The sequence below is a fragment of the Tupaia chinensis genome, unplaced genomic scaffold (genome assembly GCF_000334495.1).
Source record: "Tupaia chinensis unplaced genomic scaffold, TupChi_1.0 Scaffold000644_1, whole genome shotgun sequence".
NCBI classification, from domain to species: domain Eukaryota; kingdom Metazoa; phylum Chordata; class Mammalia; order Scandentia; family Tupaiidae; genus Tupaia; species Tupaia belangeri.
Window position 1 is genome coordinate 5,414,483 of NW_006160165.1, and position 13,188 is coordinate 5,427,670.

The 13,188-nt window shown below is 47.6% G+C and overlaps 1 long non-coding RNA gene across 1 annotated transcript; it reads right to left on the bottom strand.

Moving 5' to 3' along the window:
* Positions 1-9,356: 9,356 nt before the first annotated feature.
* On the bottom strand, positions 9,357-13,108 carry LOC106736109 (uncharacterized). The gene is made up of 2 exons (XR_001371225.2): positions 12,706-13,108; positions 9,357-11,956 (listed from the first exon to the last, which is right to left on the bottom strand). It is a non-coding gene; the product is annotated as an uncharacterized LOC106736109 (long non-coding RNA).
* Positions 13,109-13,188: the final 80 nt, after the last annotated feature.

Genomic DNA, 13,188 nt, shown 5'->3' on the forward strand with positions numbered 1-13,188 from the left:
CTCTGAACGCTGGACCCAAGTTGTCCCATCAACTTGTCCCGGTCTCCATTTCCCTGTCTGGAGACTCCTCCGAGTCAGAGAAAAAGGCAACTGCTGATGGGAGGGACCGAGACCTCACAGAGGCTCGGCGCTGCCCGTGGACCTGGTGTCTGCACCGCACGGTGCAGACCCCAGGTGTGGTAGGCCCGCACTCTAGCCTGATGGCTCGCCCTACAGTTAACACAGCTGCCTTGGTTTTCATCTAACGTTATCGGGAGGTGAAATACGACTTGGTGGGGAAATTTATTTTGGGCTGTCTGATGTCTTATCCTTAAATATTTTCTTATCCATGTTTGGCCTTGCTATGAATTTGGGACCATTGCCCCCAGCTCTGCAAGACTGAGTACGCGCTCTCAGGGTTCGTGGGAAGCAGGTCTCAGGGGACACGAGAGCAATTTTAGCAATGTAAACTTGTTGGTCTCTCCTTTGACGTCTCATGTCCCTGCTGTGTCTGAATTTAGGCTGGGAACTGGGGGTTTTGTGCATTCCTACTTCTTATTACCCTTGAAATTTGGCCAGTTGAATAGTGGCAAACATGTCGTTCTCCCAAGACGGTAGCATTCCATCTAGGAGCTGGGCTTTGGGACATGCTAAAGAAGGAAAACAGAAGGAAAAGAAACTTTAGGAAAAGTTCAGAGTCCTTCCAGTACAGTGCATTTACTGGGCTACGTACCCTGGGGAAGCAGTTTATGCATCTGACATTGAGCAGCTGAATCCGATACTTCCGTGTCCCCGTCTCCAGTGGTCTGGCATTGGCTGAGCGTGCCATGAGGCTGTCTTCAGGGACCCTCGAGGAAAGGAGGATCAGGTTCCCTGAGCACAGCCCAGACCTCCCTGGCCCGGTGCAGGGTTTCTCCCATGGCCAGACTGGGTGGGGAGGTGTTTTCAAGGCCGCCATCGCTTTCTCGAGCGAGTCAAGACTGGGTCCTCAACTGGCTGCAGAGCTCAGAGCGTCCATGGAGGGAGGCGACAGGGTCTGCGGCTCTGCCAGAAGGACGGCGTGAGCGGTGCAGGCTCCTCAGGCCGTCACGGAGCAAGGGCAGCCCAGACCGTGGGCCCGCCACCGTGTGAGGCACAGCCGGCCTGCATTACCGTCGGCCAGACCCCGAGTGAGACGTTTCCGAGGAGCGACAGTTTGCCCGACTGTGATTCTGCACTGCCACCCCAGACTCCCGCTAATGCGAATGGTCTTTGCCATTTAGCGTCATCGGCACAGAATGAAGCCAGAACCCAGCTCCTGCCTCTGCCAGGAGCCAGCCCCAATCTCAGTAGAGTAAAGCGGAGACTGCCGTGTGACGGCAATGTAGACGAAGCATTCAGTGCTAAGTGGACACTCACGTTAACTCTTTACGAATCTTGCTTGTATGGTAGAAAGCCTGCGCACAAGCGCTGGAGAGAAGGTGAGAAGGAGACAGAAGCACCTCAACAGGGTCTCCACGTGCCCCGATGCCGCCCCACAGCCCTCCTGCTCCTCAGCCTGGCATGTTTTCAGGCCAACCCAAAGGTGCCCTGTGGTCAGCCATGTGGTTCTAGTGCTGCAGTTCGGTGACCGTGCCGCCTGGCTGGGCCTACCCAGACTTCCGGAAGAGAACCTGGGGTTTCAACAAAGCCCTGTATCGGGGCGTGCAGTAGCGGAGAGCTGCCCCTGTGGGCATGGGCCCTGGCACAGACACCTCTGCTCTCTGAGCATGGTTTCTGTGTGCTTTGTTTTTCCTCTTCGAGAGAGAGGGGGAGGTTCAGAGAAGGGGGAGAGGCAGGCCACATTTCTGCCAGGTAGCATTCCATCTAGGAGCTGGGCTTTGGGACATGCTAAAGAAGGAAAACAGAAGGAAAAGAAACTTTAGGAAAAGTTCAGAGTCCTTCCAGTACAGTGCATTTACTGGGCTACGTACCCTGGGGAAGCAGTTTATGCATCTGACATTGAGCAGCTGAATCCGATACTTCCGTGTCCCCGTCTCCAGTGGTCTGGCATTGGCTGAGCGTGCCATGAGGCTGTCTTCAGGGACCCTCGAGGAAAGGAGGATCAGGTTCCCTGAGCACAGCCCAGACCTCCCTGGCCCGGTGCAGGGTTTCTCCCATGGCCAGACTGGGTGGGGAGGTGTTTTCAAGGCCGCCATCGCTTTCTCGAGCGAGTCAAGACTGGGTCCTCAACTGGCTGCAGAGCTCAGAGCGTCCATGGAGGGAGGCAACAGGGTCTGTGGCTCTGCCAGAAGGACGGCGTGAGCGGTGCAGGCTCCTCAGGCCGTCACGGAGCAAGGGCAGCCCAGACCGTGGGCCCGCCACCGTGTGAGGCACAGCCGGCCTGCATTACCGTCGGCCAGACCCCGAGTGAGACGTTTCCGAGGAGCGACAGTTTGCCCGACTGTGATTCTGCACTGCCACCCCAGACTCCCGCTAATGCGAATGGTCTTTGCCATTTAGCGTCATCGGCACAGAATGAAGCCAGAACCCAGCTCCTGCCTCTGCCAGGAGCCAGCCCCAATCTCAGTAGAGTAAAGCGGAGACTGCCGTGTGACGGCAATGTAGACGAAGCATTCAGTGCTAAGTGGACACTCACGTTAACTCTTTACGAATCTTGCTTGTATGGTAGAAAGCCTGCGCACAAGCGCTGGAGAGAAGGTGAGAAGGAGACAGAAGCACCTCAACAGGGTCTCCACGTGCCCCGATGCCGCCCCACAGCCCTCCTGCTCCTCAGCCTGGCATGTTTTCAGGCCAACCCAAAGGTGCCCTGTGGTCAGCCATGTGGTTCTAGTGCTGCAGTTCGGTGACCGTGCCGCCTGGCTGGGCCTACCCAGACTTCCGGAAGAGAACCTGGGGTTTCAACCAAGCCCTGTATCTGGGCGTGCAGTAGCGGAGAGCTGCCCCTGTGGGCATGGGCCCTGGCACAGACACCTCTGCTCTCTGAGCATGGTTTCTGTGTGCTTTGTTTTTCCTCTTCGAGAGAGAGGGGGAGGTTCAGAGAAGGGGGAGAGGCAGGCCACATTTCTGCCAGGGCCTCGCTCTGCTGTGCTGCTCCTGCCCCTGCCTCTCCATCGGCCAGGATCATGGGCATGCATGTTCCACGTGCCTGGCTGGCAGGTTCAGGTGGCCCAGGAACTGGACCCAGGCCCCCACGTGGCAGTCGTGCTATCTGAGCACTGTTTTGAGATGGGAGGCACGTTGGCCAGCGGGGAGGACACTAGACCAGCAGTCCGCATTGGCTTTTCTAATTTGCCCATTTCACAATACCTGGGTGTGGTACAAAGTCCGCAGGGCGCAATTAGCGGACTGTGGAAAGCGAGTAAAGCGAGTCTCCCTGTCCCTGTGAACGGCACCCTCCCCTGCCCTCCAGGTCTCGTTGGGTCTTCCTGGAGGCGACTCCTGTGGACAGCGTCTGGGATATACTTGTGGAGAGGACCCACGCATTTCCGAAGGCTGACATTAACGTCCCCCACCCCGCCACCTTGAGCACAAATGCAGGCATTAGCCACTCCATTCTCGTTTCTTTTTCTTCTGCTTAAAGTAACTTGCAGATAGTGCCTTATCAGGGCATAGAGTGGGCTCATTTCTGTTTTGTATATACACACACACACCGAATAGCTATATAGTGAGATATTATTAGCTATTTACATACACATATACACACACACCAAATGCATATATAGTGACATATTAGCTATTTATGTATACATACACACACACACCAAATACATATATGGTGACATATCAGCTATTTATGTATACATACACACACACACCGAATACATATATAGTGACATATCAGCTATTTATGTATACATACACACACACACACCGTGCATATATAGTGACATATTAGCTATTTATGTATACATACACACACACCGAATACATATATAGTAACATATTAGCTATTTATTTATACATACACACACACACCAAATGCATATATAGTAACATATTAGCTATTTATGTATACATATACACACACACACCGAATGCATATATAGTAACATATTAGCTATTTATGTATACATATACACACACACACCGAATGCATATATAGTAACATATTAGCTATTTATGTATACATATACACACACACACCGAATGCATATATAGTAACATATTAGCTATTTATGTATACATATACACACACACACCGAATGCATATATAGTAACATATTAGCTATTTATGTATACATATACACACACACACCGAATGCATATATAGTAACATATTAGCTATTTATGTATACATATACACACACACACCGAATGCATATATAGTAACATATTAGCTATTTATGTATACATATACACACACACACCGAATGCATATATAGTAACATATTAGCTATTTATGTATACATATACACACACACACCGAATGCATATATAGTAACATATTAGCTATTTATGTATACATATACACACACACACCGAATGCATATATAGTAACATATTAGCTATTTATGTATACATATACACACACACACCGAATGCATATATAGTAACATATTAGCTATTTATGTATACATATACACACACACACCGAATGCATATATAGTAACATATTAGCTATTTATGTATACATATACACACACACACCGAATGCATATATAGTAACATATTAGCTATTTATGTATACATATACACACACACACCGAATGCATATATAGTAACATATTAGCTATTTATGTATACATATACACACACACACCGAATGCATATATAGTAACATATTAGCTATTTATGTATACATACACACACACATGCATATGTATATATAAAACCCCATTGGGTGTGTACACCAGCCTCCCCACACATATACACACACACACATACACACACATACATATGTATATATAAAATGCCATAGGGTGTATGTACTAGCCACACACACTCATGCACACACACACACACACACAGAAATTGAGAAATCGCCCTCCTGAGGGGATGGCCATGCCACAGTCCCTTCTCCTCCATTCTCCTCCTGGGATTTTGGCACGCACGCACACACATGCCCAGCATGATTTTCAAGCGTCCAGGTCCAGGACTTGAACCATGGCTGGCCATGTGGGAATCTAGCACCTAACCGCCATGCCATCTGCTGGCCGTACACACACAAGTTTATACACATTTCAGATGCGCCTCACTGTGCCCTCGCCCTCCTGCCCCAGCCTCCAGTCGGGACTACAGGACCGTCACTGCGTGCGGCTGTCTGTCTCAGACAGGGTCTTGATGACGTTGCCCAGGCTGGCCTTGAACTCACAAGCCTCCAGCCTCAGCCTCCCTGAGGTAGTGGGAGTACAGGTACATGCCATTGCACCAGCAATGCACTGGGCGAGACTGGGAGAGACTGGGCGTTGAATTCGGGCCAGGCCTCCTCAGGGCCCAGCCTGCAGAGCAGTGTCTTAGTAGTCTATGCCATGCCAGCTGGGCCAGAGCTACCTCTTTTTTTTTTTTTTAAAAGAATTACTTATTTAATTCCATTTATTATTGGTATTATTATTATTTTTTAATTTGACAAGACAGAGAGAGAGAGAGAGAAAGGGAAAGCAAGAGAGCAAGCCACCAGGTCTGGGACTTGAACTGTGGTCAGCCATGTAGGAATCCAGTGCCCTTAACCACCAAGCCACCTGCTGGCCCCCCACACCCCCGCTACCTCTTTTTATAGGCTGTGTGGTGGCAGCCTGCTTTGCAGAAGTGCTAGAATTCATTCACCTTATTCGCTAAACTTTTTCCAGTCTCTTGCAATGAGACTGGGTTCTATTCTTAGCTGTACCAGGAAGCTCTCCAGGTTGGGGGGCGGGGCACGGCAGAAAACAGTGCATGCTCAATAGAGGTGGCTGGAGAGTTTAATTAAGAGGCTACTGGGACCAGCAGATGTGTAATGGTTACGATTCTGGACTCCCATGTAGTCGACTGTGGTTCGAGTCCCAGACCTGGTGCTTAAACCTCATGCCAAGTGTGTGTGCGTTCATGCCTAGAATCCCCAGGGGGAGAATGTCGAGGAGAAGGGATTGCAGCATGGCTATCTCCCACCAGGGAGTGAGTTCTCACTTTCTGTCTCTCTGGTCAGTGCGCACACCGTATACAAAAATCTCTCTCTTTAAAAAATAAAATAGAAAAAAGGGCTGTTATGGAGTCAGGGCCTCCAGAGATGTGGAAGCACTCCAGGAAGCCATTAACTCCCCTAGGCCTAAAGGGGAAAATGGGAAGCAGAACAGGGCTACTGGAGCCAGTCAGGGCAGTAGCCAGCAGCCATTCCCCGCCTCAGGAAAAAGCAGCCACAGTGTGTTGGTAAATGCTTAAGGACCAGCCTCCTGGGTAGGCCCTGGTTTGTAGTGTTGGCTAATTTCTGTGGTGTAGACTCCCACGCTGTGGAAGCCACCATCATGATGGACTGTGTGCAGGGCTGGGGTGGAGCCAGCCCCAGGGAGCCAGCTCCAGCACACCAGCCGTGGCGGCTCACCAGCAAGGCTGCCTCCTCCATCGTGCCAGGGCCTACTTGTTGACTGAGCTCCGCCAAAGCCAGAGAGCAGACAGTCCGACCCCAGGGCACAGGGCAGGCTATGACAAAGGTGGGTTAAAACTGGGTAGGCTGGGCTGGCCCTGTGCCCTAGTGGTTAAGGGAGTCAGATTCCCAATGGCTGATGCATAGTTCGAATCCTAGCCATAGAAGCTTGAAAAACAAGTCAGGTACACGTGATGCATGCCCTAAATCACGACAGGATGGAGAAAGGGAGAAGACTGCAGTGTGACCATGTCCCACGGGGGTGGGGGGGGTCTCTTAGTATGGTTCTCTTAGTATGGTCCTGGTCCTCTTCCGGAACTTGTTCGAATTGGGGATTCTTGAGTTCCACCCTATACTGACGAATCTGTGGCTTCCGGTGGTTGTACTGGTTGTATTTTTGAGAAACACTGACTTATACCATCAGCATTTACCGACAACATACCAGCGGTTCCCACACCTGACTGAAAAACAGCCTCAGGTGGGAATGTCAAACACACACATTCACACGCGCAGGCTGTGCGTGGATCTGCTGTCAGAATCCGTGGGAACCAGGATCTATGGGCGATGCTCTGATTTGAACTGTGGGGTAACATCAAAGCTGTTTAATCACTTGCCTCCCTGGTCCTGCCGGTTCTTTCTCCTCATGCACTTTGTGCTCAAGCTCCTCAAACACTTTCAAAGTGTGACTGGGAGAAGGCAGCTGCCTCAACTGGGACTTGGCTGTGACCGACGTGGGGCTGACTGTCCCAGCCTGGAGCAGGTGGTGAGGGGACAAGGAGGTGTCGGCTTCGGAGGCCCCTGAAGTCTGACCTCAACATTGCTCTGCGATTATTTCACAGCATTACCTGATGTCAAATTTTAAATGCAAAGGCCCTATTTCACAGTAAAGTCATAGTGATGTGGGGACTCGCTAGCCCTCTGCCTGACTCCGGGTCTTGATGGAATAGCCTGGCGTTTATTATCAGGGGCATTTAGGACAGGGCTTCTGGGACATGAACTGAGCAGTTGTTGGTTACTTGAGGCTTGAGTTGGTTGAATACAGCTCTCCTGCACGGAGGAGAGCCCTCCCTTTGAGTTGTGAAGGCTTTCACGATTATAAATAAGGCTGCTACCAACACTTCTGGATAGGCTTTGTGTGGGGTGTCTTCACATCTTGGGTAAATAGCTAGGAGAGAACCTGCTGGCTCTTAGGGTAGGTGTGTGTTTAACGGCTCAAGAAACCGCGTTTTCCAAGGGTCCCATTTAGACTCCCACAGCTCCGTGTGGGGTTTCACTGCTTTATATCCTCGCCACCACCTTGAATTGCCAGCCTTCTCCACTTCGCCCATTCTGGTGCGTGTACAGCGTTGTCTATCTCCCTGAAGACTAATGATGTTCACCCCTTTCCAAGTGCTCACTGACCGCACTTAGAGCTTCTTTAGCGAAGGACGAAGCAGGACTTTAACTGACTTGTTTGTATCATGATATTCCAAGCGTATTTTTTTCCCACTGCAGTTTCGCCCATGATCTCAGTTGCCTTTGATTACTCACCATCCTGAAATCCATGAAAATACCATGAAATTCTGAAATGTCACACCTCTGAGTATGCGGTTCCCTCTGCTTCTTCATCCTTCCAGGCCCAACTCAGATGCCATCTTTGCTGATGGCTACCTCTGGCCCAGCCGTGTCTGCTGCCCTCCCACAGTGTGGCTGTACTCGCCATGCTGTGTGTAGGTCCTTCCGGCCAACTGGAGGCAGGGGCCTTGTGCTACCCTTGTTTGCATTTATGGTAATTATAACATGGTCTGCCATGGAGCATAGGCAAAATACATATTGCCGAATTAATTTATTATCCGTTCGATCCTCCCAGCAACTCTGAGAAAGACTTAACCTTGGTCTGACATGAGAGATAAGGCTAGATGTTAAGGGTTAAACCCAGATGGATCAAGTGACTCGTCCAAGGAGACACATCTGTTACTGAGCCAGGCATCACTAATGCGTTTTCCAAGCAGCCGTGTTGTTTTAGGCCCAGTATCCTTTAACCTGGCTAGGTAGATGTACACATGCACAGGTAGACTTTTGGAGTATGATGGCGGGAGTTTTAAGGGAATCTATTGGGTCATCGGAAAAGTCATGACGCATTTTTTGCATAGAAACATACGCCATGACGTTTTTGACAACGCAATGTTTCCAGTCCCGCCACTGGCACGTGCACTTGTCTTAAACTAACTAGCCTTAGAAATCCCCAGTTCAGGGGAGACTTGATGTGGGGTTGGCTGTCCCACCTGTCCTGTAGGAGTTTTAAGGGAATCTATTGGGTCGTCGGAAAAGTCATGACGCATTTTTTGCATAGAAACATACGCCATGACGTTTTTGACAACGCAATGTTTCCAGTCCCGCCACTGGCACGTGCACTTGTCTTAAACTAACTAGCCTTAGAAATCCCCAGTTCAGGGGAGACTTGATGTGGGGTTGGCTGTCCCACCTGTCCTGTCAGTGTTCCTTCTCCCACTGCACATAAAAAGACCCTGTGCCCATTTGTTCCTTCCTGAGGTGCACTGCTACAAGATGGAAAATCCCCAGGCCATGAAATAATCTGCGGTGGGGGCACTGGACTCCCACATGGCCGACCACGGTTCGAGTCCTGGACCTGGCAGCTTGCTTTTTCACTTTCCCTCTCTGTCTCTCTCCAGTGGGCACACATACTCTATAGCAAATTAAAAAAAAAATACATGAAGTAAATAAAATAATTAAAAAAGAAAATCCATCGTGTTGACCTTAATGACAAGAAGTCTGCAATTCAGGGGTTTCCACTTCTTTGCTTTCATGGAAATTGAAGGAGACCCTAATCAAGCTGCTATCTGATGACTTAAAACTTTTTATTTACGACAGATCATATCTGGACTTAGGCTATGTAACTCAGAAGGCCTTGAAGAATTAAGTTACATCACAGCAAAACTTCCATTACCATCTGCTTTTTAAAATTTATTTTAATGAACAAGGTTTCTCATGTGTTAAAATAAAAACAAACGGATGAAAAACTCAGGTAGGAAGACAACTAATGACGTACCATATCGCTAGCAAAAACGGATACTCATCCATGGCAAATAAACGAATTAAAACAGAAAGCCCCATACATTTCATTAAGGTGTACATTCCCAAATCACTTTTTTCATTTTATATTTAATAGTCATCAGAAACTGTAACATATTGTTCCCACCATTTCTGTAGTAGTAATAGTTGTATTAAACCATTAGACAACCCGGAACAATTAAATCACTTATGGTAGTTGTGGTCTATAAAGTTACACTGAACACTGAACAAAGGCTGCAACATTACTTCTAGGGGGAAATACAGGGTTTAGGTTTCTGCAGGTCGCTGGTCACATTCTGTCAACCAATCAATGCATAATATTTTATGTGTGTTTTTGTCTAAATACAGCTTATTGAATATACTTTTTTAAAAATAATAGTTATATGCAGTGCTTCTCATAATAAAACATGTTTCAATTGCAGCATTATATAACGTACATTACAATGACATGCACGGCACTCAGAAAGCCACACGCAGCACACATACGGCACTGTGAACAGATTGTATACTCTATAGTACAGCAAGGCAGGGATAGGTGGCTCTGAAAAAAATCATTAAACAAAGATGAAGCTTTCAGTTTTATAAAAACATGAACTAAAATGACTGGATGGAGCTACAAGGATGTGTGATGGTTAATGCCCTGTGGTTTAACCTCTAAACTTTGGCTCACCCATGAAAACCAGAGGAGAGGCTGAGGAAACTTACTCTGTAGAAGAGGAAGACGCCAAATGAGGGGGGCGTGTTGTAACCTAACCTATCTACCTCACGAGCTTGGCTTTAGTGACTTGACAGTGTTGCCAACTTTCCCTTTAAAACTGGCTTGAAAAACTGCTTCAGCCTTGTCTGCCTGGCTTTCTGTCTCAAATCTCTAAGCATCTGGGAATAAGGGACAAATGCAGAAGCCAGGTGTTTAAATGTGAGGCTGCGCTCAAGCACAGGGTCACATTCTTCCATGTCACCAACATTTTTTCCAAGGCAGAATTCCATTCTGATATCTTGGCCATTGTGGAAGGGACAATTCTTGGCATCTCAGGCTGACTTTCATCCCTGCCTCGGATGCCGTGGTTTGCCATGTTGTCCAGGTCTCTGTTGGTGGGCTCTACTGCCTTCTCTGCCAAAATTTCCTCTACATCTTCTATCATGTCGTTGAAACCTTCTTCACTTATCTGCTGTGCAACATGCAATATATTTTTGACACTGTCCGTTATATTTTCTGTAACACCTTTGAAGTCTGAAATTTCTCACAGTCCGGCCATTTCCCCAGAGTTATTGGTAGTAGCTTGCTTGACACAGTCCCAGGCTGTGAGCCACACTGCATATGGTGACTGATTTCCAATAGTCTAGCGCAGTGTTTTCATCATTAGCCTCAGGAACCTCGTAAGCCCTACTGTAAAGCCCCCCATGCAGTCTGCCTTGAAAGCTTTGATTATGCCCTGATTGAGGGGCTGGATGAGATGTAGTATTTGGGGGCATGGAAAGAACCGCTATGCTGGAGTGGGCATTTTCGAGTTCTTCGTGGCAATGTGGGGCATTATCCAAAATGAATAAAACCCTGAAGGCAAGGCTCTTGCCCTTGAGGTAGCGTTCTGCTTCTGGGCTGAAGCAATTATGGAAGCAACCCTGGAGTAATCCTGATGCCATTTCTGCTCACCCCACCTCCAGTGGGCTGGCACAGCTCATCTCTTTACCTCCAAGTGCTTGTGGCTCTGGGCTCCATACACCGTTAGGGCTTGCACTTAAAGTCACCCTTGGCATTGGTATACAGTAGCAGGGTTGCATGGGCTTTGCATCATTTCAAGCCAGGGGCTTTGGTAGCTACTTGCATTACATAGGTTCATTTACCAACGTTCTTATAAAACCATCCAGTCTCATCAGCATTGAAAACCTTTTCTTCAATGTGACGTTTTTCATGTACAATGCTTAGCAGGGATTTAGAAAATTCTTCTGCAGCCTCTTGATCTGCAGAACCTGCCTCAACAGCAAGCTTAAAACTGTTCATGCTGTTTCGCCATCTGGAACATCAAGCCAGCCTGCACTAACCGAGAAGGGCTTAACATCTTCCTGACCCTGGGTAACATGACTGTCAATTTCTTTGGCTTTCAGTCTCATAACAATGCCATCCACTGTGCTTTTATTGGTCTTCACCCCGTGAATCCACAAACGTAGCTGCTTTCCCATCTTTTCCACAGCTTCATCATACACTATAGATGATACTCCAGCATTTTCTGGAAGAGCCTCATATAGATTGGCGAATCTCCCCTTCCTTTTTCTGGATGTACCACATCGTTGATTCATTAACACTGAATTCGTGGCCAATGGCGTTGTAACTCATGCCTGCTTGAAGCTTATCTAATATTCGTATATTCTCTGTAAGACACATCACAGTCTTCATGTGCTTAGGAATATGAGACAACATTTCAGCACTACACTTGGGAGCTATTTAAAACCATGAAATCACAATTAAAAAACCCATAAAATTTGAAAAATGTGGCATTATATAGACTAAGAAAAGACCATTTCTTCACAGTATAGCCACAGCAAAGAAACAGATTGTGGCCTAGTCCAGGCTCAGTGGGGAGCGTGCACACAAGGTGATTCCAAATTCTCACTGCTGTGTGTCCATAAATGACTGAGAAAGTGCTGCACCTACTGAGTTGGGGATACATTTACATTTTAACAAGCAGAGTTCACAAAACAGAACTTGTGAATGATGGCTTGTATTTGTATGCATCTCTTACCAAAAACAGTGTGATCACTAAAACTTTCAAGTATAAAAATAGATTACATTAGGACATAATTCTTTGGGAGCAGTGGAATGGAAATGAATTAAAGGAGAAAACAAAAGTCTGACTTTTAAAGAAAATGTATTCAAAAAATGTCTAGATGGAGAATGGGTGTTATTATCTCTTATATTTCAAGTATATACATATTTATCGGTTTGATTTTAAAATATTGATCAGAACGTTAGAAAGTATATCCTTTGAAATGATTTAAAATAATGAAATTTAGCTAACTACATATGTGGTACATAATTTTTGAAAATTCTTTTAGGGAGGAGAAGAGCAAAGTGAACTAGGAGTCATCTTTGGTTTTACTATTCCACTGAGAAAACGAACCTGGTCAATTCAGAGGGGGAACTCAGCACTTTCGCTTCAGAAATTCCAACTGTAGGGGGGAAAAAGGAGCCCATTTTTATCCCTCTTGGCATCTCTGATCATACTGCCTTTGATTTGCAATGTTAGAAGTCCCAAGCACTTGGACATGAAACTGCAGTATTCCTGAGCGCTGCCGGGTGGACCGCTGTGATTGCCCCCAAGGACAAAAGTGTCTGGGATGTCCTCAAAGGCTGCAACTCTGGACGGTGCTTCAGCGTAATGCCAACACTTAGTATCTTCATGTGCAGTTCGGAATAGATTTTCTCAACCAGTTACAGTAACTCCCAGATTACAAAAACAATTTTATTGGTGTTTCGGGCTGCTTGGATTGTTCTGGCCGTGGGTCAGGTCTTCCTCCTTACCGTGCGGCGGGCTCGTCCCTCCCGGCCCAGGGCACCGGGCAGGGCCGCAGCGCCCCCCGCCGGCCGGTCTGGCTCGCCTCCC